Genomic DNA, 6000 nt, shown 5'->3' on the forward strand with positions numbered 1-6000 from the left:
AAAAGCCTTTGCATTCAGCTCTATCGCTCTTACAAGATACTAAACAACAAACTAAAAGTCACAAACTAAAAAGCCAGAACACTTTCAGAGGACAAGCAATGCAGTTTTGTCTTCCTACCATCTTTTCAGAGAGAAAAAGAAATAAGGTTTTCACTGCAGTTGACTTCAACAGTTACTTTGAAAACAGAAACGTGTAAAACTACAGACATTTCTAAAATCCCCTTAGTATGTGTTTGCTTTGACTCAAGGAGGATTAAGCAGATGATGTGTTGGACTTTTGGCTCCAAAAGCTATGCAAATCCAACTAGGGGTATTAAATTCGATCCATTCGGTGGCTGAAGTTCAGTCCTGGTGGAAGCGACTCCTCGCTATCTACCGCATCCAAAATAACGCCTCCGAACCCAGCCCGAGCACAGAGCCCCGCAGGGGAGCCCAGGCCCCTCGCCAGCCCAAGCAGCAGCTTGGCCGGCCACCAACCTCAGGTGCTGAGGAACCCCCAGCAGCTCAGCTCGGGAGGAGCACAGGCAAAGAGAAACGCAACTGCAACGCGAGTTGTGCTGGAAATCTTTTTCATCGGCATTTCGAAGTTCATCACAGACAAACTGCACCAAAGTGCAAAGAAGTTTCTGACACTCCACAAAAGCTGTGTTTCAAAGGCTGGTGCTGACATCTGCCACTTCTTAAGTGGGAGCTGTCACCGTCCCTCAGCTGCCGAGGCTTTGGGCAGCTGAGAGATGGTGCCTCCACTGCCTGCACCCCCAGGAGACACCTCGTCTTCCTCTGAAGGGGCCTGGCAGCAGATGAACCTCCAAAATAACTCCCCAAAAGCACCAGATTACAGAGGGGATCAGCAACAGTGATCCAGCACCGCTCTAGACGCTACTGTACATTACTGAAGCATTTGTGTTTAAAAAAATCCTTTTAAGAAATGTTTCTGGGAGAAATATTAATGTAGAAGGAACTTCACCAGGTTTAATTGTTGTTTTAAATTTTCCACTATTTTCAACCTTTGATTTTCCACTTCGGCTGGAACTCTGCACGTGGTGAGCTGTAAGCCCCCCGGTTGCAGCTGTGCTCCTTGCAGCTGAAGGACTCGGTGTTACCAAGTCAATCAGCTGGCAGCCAGGATGCTGGATTAAATCGCGTGGATGCTTCTAAATTCAGCTCCTACAGGCGGGACGGGTAGGGTTTACACGGCTGTACTTGGGTTCAGTTCGTTGCACAGGAGCTGTACATGAGCAGTAAATGACTCAGGGACGCAAGAAGAGAGCACGCTGCCTTGTGTCGGAGGAGCCCATCTGGGACCAGGAGAACTGGATTTCACCTGTGGCTTTACCGAGATGGCTGTAACACGTACAGAAAAGCCCACTGAGGGTTACGTGAGCTTTGCTACAGCAGCTTCAGCAGTCATAGCGCTTGACTCTGCAGGCTTAGTTTTTCCTTCAGTGTTTTCTTTTTAGTACACAATACATTAGTTAATTGAAAAATTAATTCCATTTCAATTAAAAATCAATTTTTATGTGAAGTAGCGTCATGATTTCCAAGAGGCTTTCAGGAGAGAAGTAGCTAGCTCCAGGTCCCATTGCCGGAGAGCTGCTCCTGCAGGGAGCACCCAGAGCGCTCTGCGATTTACCCATTGCTGGAGCAATTTCGGCACATTCCCATAACTGCTCTCATGATGTGCTGATCATCACTTTAAAAAGCACCAGCCCAGAGATCTGATGGAACACATTTCCAGCAATGCTTTCCATCACTATCCTGCTAAACAACATCTGCTATAAATAAGCAGGTTTCATCAATAATACATAAAGAATGTATTCAGCGCGGGTTGTAAAACAGATGTATATATTGAACCATTCAATAATTTCCATAAAGAACAAATGTAGTCAAGTATTACTGAAGCAGTAATCACACATTCAGTGAAAGCCACATAAATAGTTTTGTAACTTGGGAACATTTTAAATTTTTTTCCCCTTTTTAAATTTGTAGTTGTCCTTGCTTTCTGTCTTTTTTATTGTTTTTCACTTTATCATTCTCTGTGCTTTCCACAGAAAGAATGCTTGATCACTTCTTCTAAAAGCCACCGATAAGAAAATTAAATCCCTTTGGCATCACTGCACAGGGTAGTTGCATAACAAGCCGAGTATATATAGAAATTGCATTCCAAGTGTTTACATAAGAGCTCAGAATAACACAGATGTAAAAAAAAAAATCCAACTCAATTTACAAACCAGCCCTGCAGTGCTTCTGTGTCTGATAACTTGGAGCAAGTGAATCAGCTTACTAGTGGTACACAGTTAATATTATTCTTGCGCTATTTACATAACTGGAAAAGAAAGATTAAAAATCTAACAGGCAAATGTGTGTGAAAGGGTGATTTGCTTATCTTAAAGCAGATGCTCTTTCTAGCCAGAAAGACTGGCACAGAAGCTGATGCTTTAAAATACTCCAAGCTATCTGAAATCTCTTCTAGTTTCTTGTATTCATGCAAATCAACGTACATTCTTAGATCAGACTTCCACAGGCATTTTCCGCATGCTCTTCTCAACAGTCTCAATTTAACGCTTGCAACACAGAACAAGAACATCCACATTTGTTCCACGAACCTTAAAGTAACTATACCCTAAAGTAACTATTCCAAAAGCAACTGGAAGGGCATGAAATCCAGGCTTCCAGTAATTTAAAGCTTCTTTAGTTTGCTATTTTAAAAATCAGGAGAATTGCAGAGTATAAAGGCACCCTAGGTGACAGAACAAAGGGGATTATTTGGGATAAAATTATATTGAGTCAAATCCATCCTGTATATCTACTACCTGAAGGCAGGTAAATTTGTAAACAGGTACAAACTGGAAAGCTCTGCTGAAAAGGTCAGCAACATTGAAAACCAAATCATCTAATGTCACTGAATATGTCTGTTGGGTTCCTTGCCCAATTGACCTGCAAAGAAGTTATTTTTTTTTAATGTATAGATAGATACAGACAGCTTTTTTTCCCCAATAGTATTCTTTCTTTTACCAAGAAAGAGCCACCCAACCCAGTGCAGCTGCCAGACAGCTTTCTCCTGATGTAAAGTCGCTTTCTGTTGCTCCAAGTCAATCACACCAGTGACCAAGCCTCCTTGGGACAACAGCCCCCCCGAGCACATGGCAGGATGAGGACCGGGGTGCTCCCCATTGGGCTGAGCCGAGCCACGGACCCAGTCAGACCGGGGCGGCGGACGGGGGGGACAGACTGCTTTCCAGGAGTCTCCGATGACACCCAAAAAGGGAGGATGGCTACAAGCCACCTGGGCAACAAATGCCCATGCTGTCTTGCAGGCACTTTTCAAAGATGCCATCGTGAGTAGCAAGGGCGATCCAGCCCGCAGGCCGCCAGCATGCCCAGCACGACAGCAGCTCCCCACAGCTCCTGCCCTCACTGGCGAGTGTCAGGGATGATTCATAGGCCTAATAACTGACCTGGGAGCAAGCGAAGGGAAGGAGGGAGAGAAGGCAGATGCGAGTTAGGGCTGTGAAATCATGGGATTCACTTTGAAGACAGTCTTTCCCCCATATTTGCTGAGCGCTTCGCATAATAGATCCCCAGGGCCAAGAGCAACAACAAACACACATCGGTTCAGTAACAGCATGTGTCATTTGTCTAAATGTGCAAAGCTGTCCCTCCAAGAAAGGGAGGGAAACACTCAGAAACACAGACGAGCCCTCAGAGAGGCAACCAAACATTCAGGAAAAATGCAAACCATCCGCCAGTGCTGTACCAAGAAACAACAAAATAATCTTAAAGATTGGCAAAGCAAGCGAGAGCGCACTGAAATGAACCCGGTTTTGTTCAGCTTTTACCAAGAATCCCTGACTCACCCAGCTTCTCCCATTTTGAAGCCCTGTCCTGCAGTTGTCAGCAAAGCCCACGCAATGGAGGGGGACGCTTCCTCCCTGCCCCTTCCGCGGTGGCAAGAGAGTCCCCAAATCGCACCAATATGTAGGACTGGTTTGCTTCTCCAATAAGAAATTAGCACAGTGAAAAGTCCTGTAGGGTTTTAGATTCAGTGTTCTAAACCAAAGTCTTTTATAGATGGTCACGGCTGCAGATGAACAAACCCACTCAGAAACAGCATCTTTCACGGACGTCCTGAGGTTAACTCAGCTGAGGGGTCTCTGTGAAGAAGGGAGATGGAGAATAAAAAAAAAACCCAAACCAACGACAAAGCTCGTGTTTCCTGAGCTAACAATACAGTTACATCAAGTTGCCCAGTCCCTAAGCCACGTTATGGCCACATCCAGCCTGGCATACGCAAGGACATCTGATATTTTCCCCAAATCCTCCGCTAGCTTCAGCCTCCATTTAGCCAACCTCTGTCCCTGCGGACACGGGCTCCAGCTGGCCTGAGACCGCTGGGCTGGTACAGCCCGAGGAGCGCACGACCTCCTAGGAAAGTGCTAGCAAGGCATTTCTTAAAAACTTACTCAATGGCTTAAAACGTAAAAGTATACTTCCCACCTATGCACTGAAATAACTCTGCAGACATAAATAATACCAAATGAAAGGCATACCACATGTGTAGAAATAATCACTTGTTTAAGCACTCAAAATCAAGGTGATATCAGACAGTGCACAGATGGTTACAGTATTGACTACAAGTTATTTTTCCATGGGGTGCTGCTGTTCTCTCAAGACTTTGGCAATACACGCTTCAGCAGAATATACTCAAGAGGGTCAGTTCACCTGTCACTCTTAGAGGAGACCAGCAATTTATCTCTTTCTGCCAAGACTGTTTACTTTGTTGAAGCAGATTTCATTTTAAGGGATGGGATATTCTCACAGCAAAAGAACAAAATCACATTTCCCATCTAGAACACTACTGCAAATAATACACAAGCTAAACTCAAATGGGAGTTTTCCTACCAAAATTCTTTCAGATTTTTGTTTTAATCCCAGCTGAGCAAGTAAAGCTCTGAAAATAAAACCAGAAGCATCACCGATTAAAAGAACAGGGCCATGTAACAACGGGAGTGGGAAGAGAGGCTGTAGGCATCTGGAGCTGCCTTCAGAAGTGGAAAGCTGCAGTTGCACGCGTACCTTTTGCTGAACATTAACCTTGCGCCAAAGTGAGTGACAGCGAGGACTGACAATGCTGTGACGTGCTTCTGTACGAAGTTATATACCAAAGCTCACAGCATGTCAGAGTTCTCCAGTTCCAACCTCCCATCTCAGGCTCTGAAGACTGAGTAGCATAATCATATATCTCCAAAATGTTCCCATAATCCAAAAGAAAATTATTACATCTACTTAAAATTTCCATACTTATTAGCTAATGGCTTTTTTCCTTAAAAAAAATATTTGAGCAATTGCACAAGATGTTTATTATTTTCTCCTAAAGCAATATATTATAAGGGGGAAAAAAAACGGTGCAGAAGGTGAGCAAGGCATTGCTAACCCCCCCGATAATTCCAAACCAGCTTTTCCATCCTCCCACCTAGAGCAATTAAAAATCACATCACTGCACAGCTAAACACATTCATTTTCTGGTGTGTGTTTCCTCTCACTGACATCCTCAGAGGTCCTGCGGAAGGTGTTCAGCAGGCACAGTGTCCTGCTCAGCCTCCCAGCAATCCCCTTTTGCAAGAAAAATATCTGTAGGACTTTACAAAATATAAGTATGATTATTTTTCTAATAGCAAAATTTCAAAAAACAAATACTCAAAGTTTTGGAAATAATCAGGATAACCCAAATCAGAAAAGTTTGACCGCTAAGTAGCCATAACAAAGCATTAAAGAAGATCCTAAAAGCGTGGGGGCATTGGTTTGTTTGGGTCTTTTTTGGTGTGGTGGGGTTTGTTTGTTTGTTTTTTTAAATGAGGGTTAGCTGGCTGGCTAGGATTTTTACCCAGAAGCAGTTATTTTAAAAACCAGCCATCAGCCAGGCTTAGTTTGCGTACGGGGCCGGTGCTGAGCATTCCGGAGGAGCAGGACCTGGGACTGGACACCGTTTAAGGACAACGG

Source organism: Harpia harpyja, chromosome 4 (genome assembly GCF_026419915.1).
Source record: "Harpia harpyja isolate bHarHar1 chromosome 4, bHarHar1 primary haplotype, whole genome shotgun sequence".
Taxonomy (NCBI): Eukaryota; Metazoa; Chordata; class Aves; order Accipitriformes; family Accipitridae; genus Harpia; species Harpia harpyja.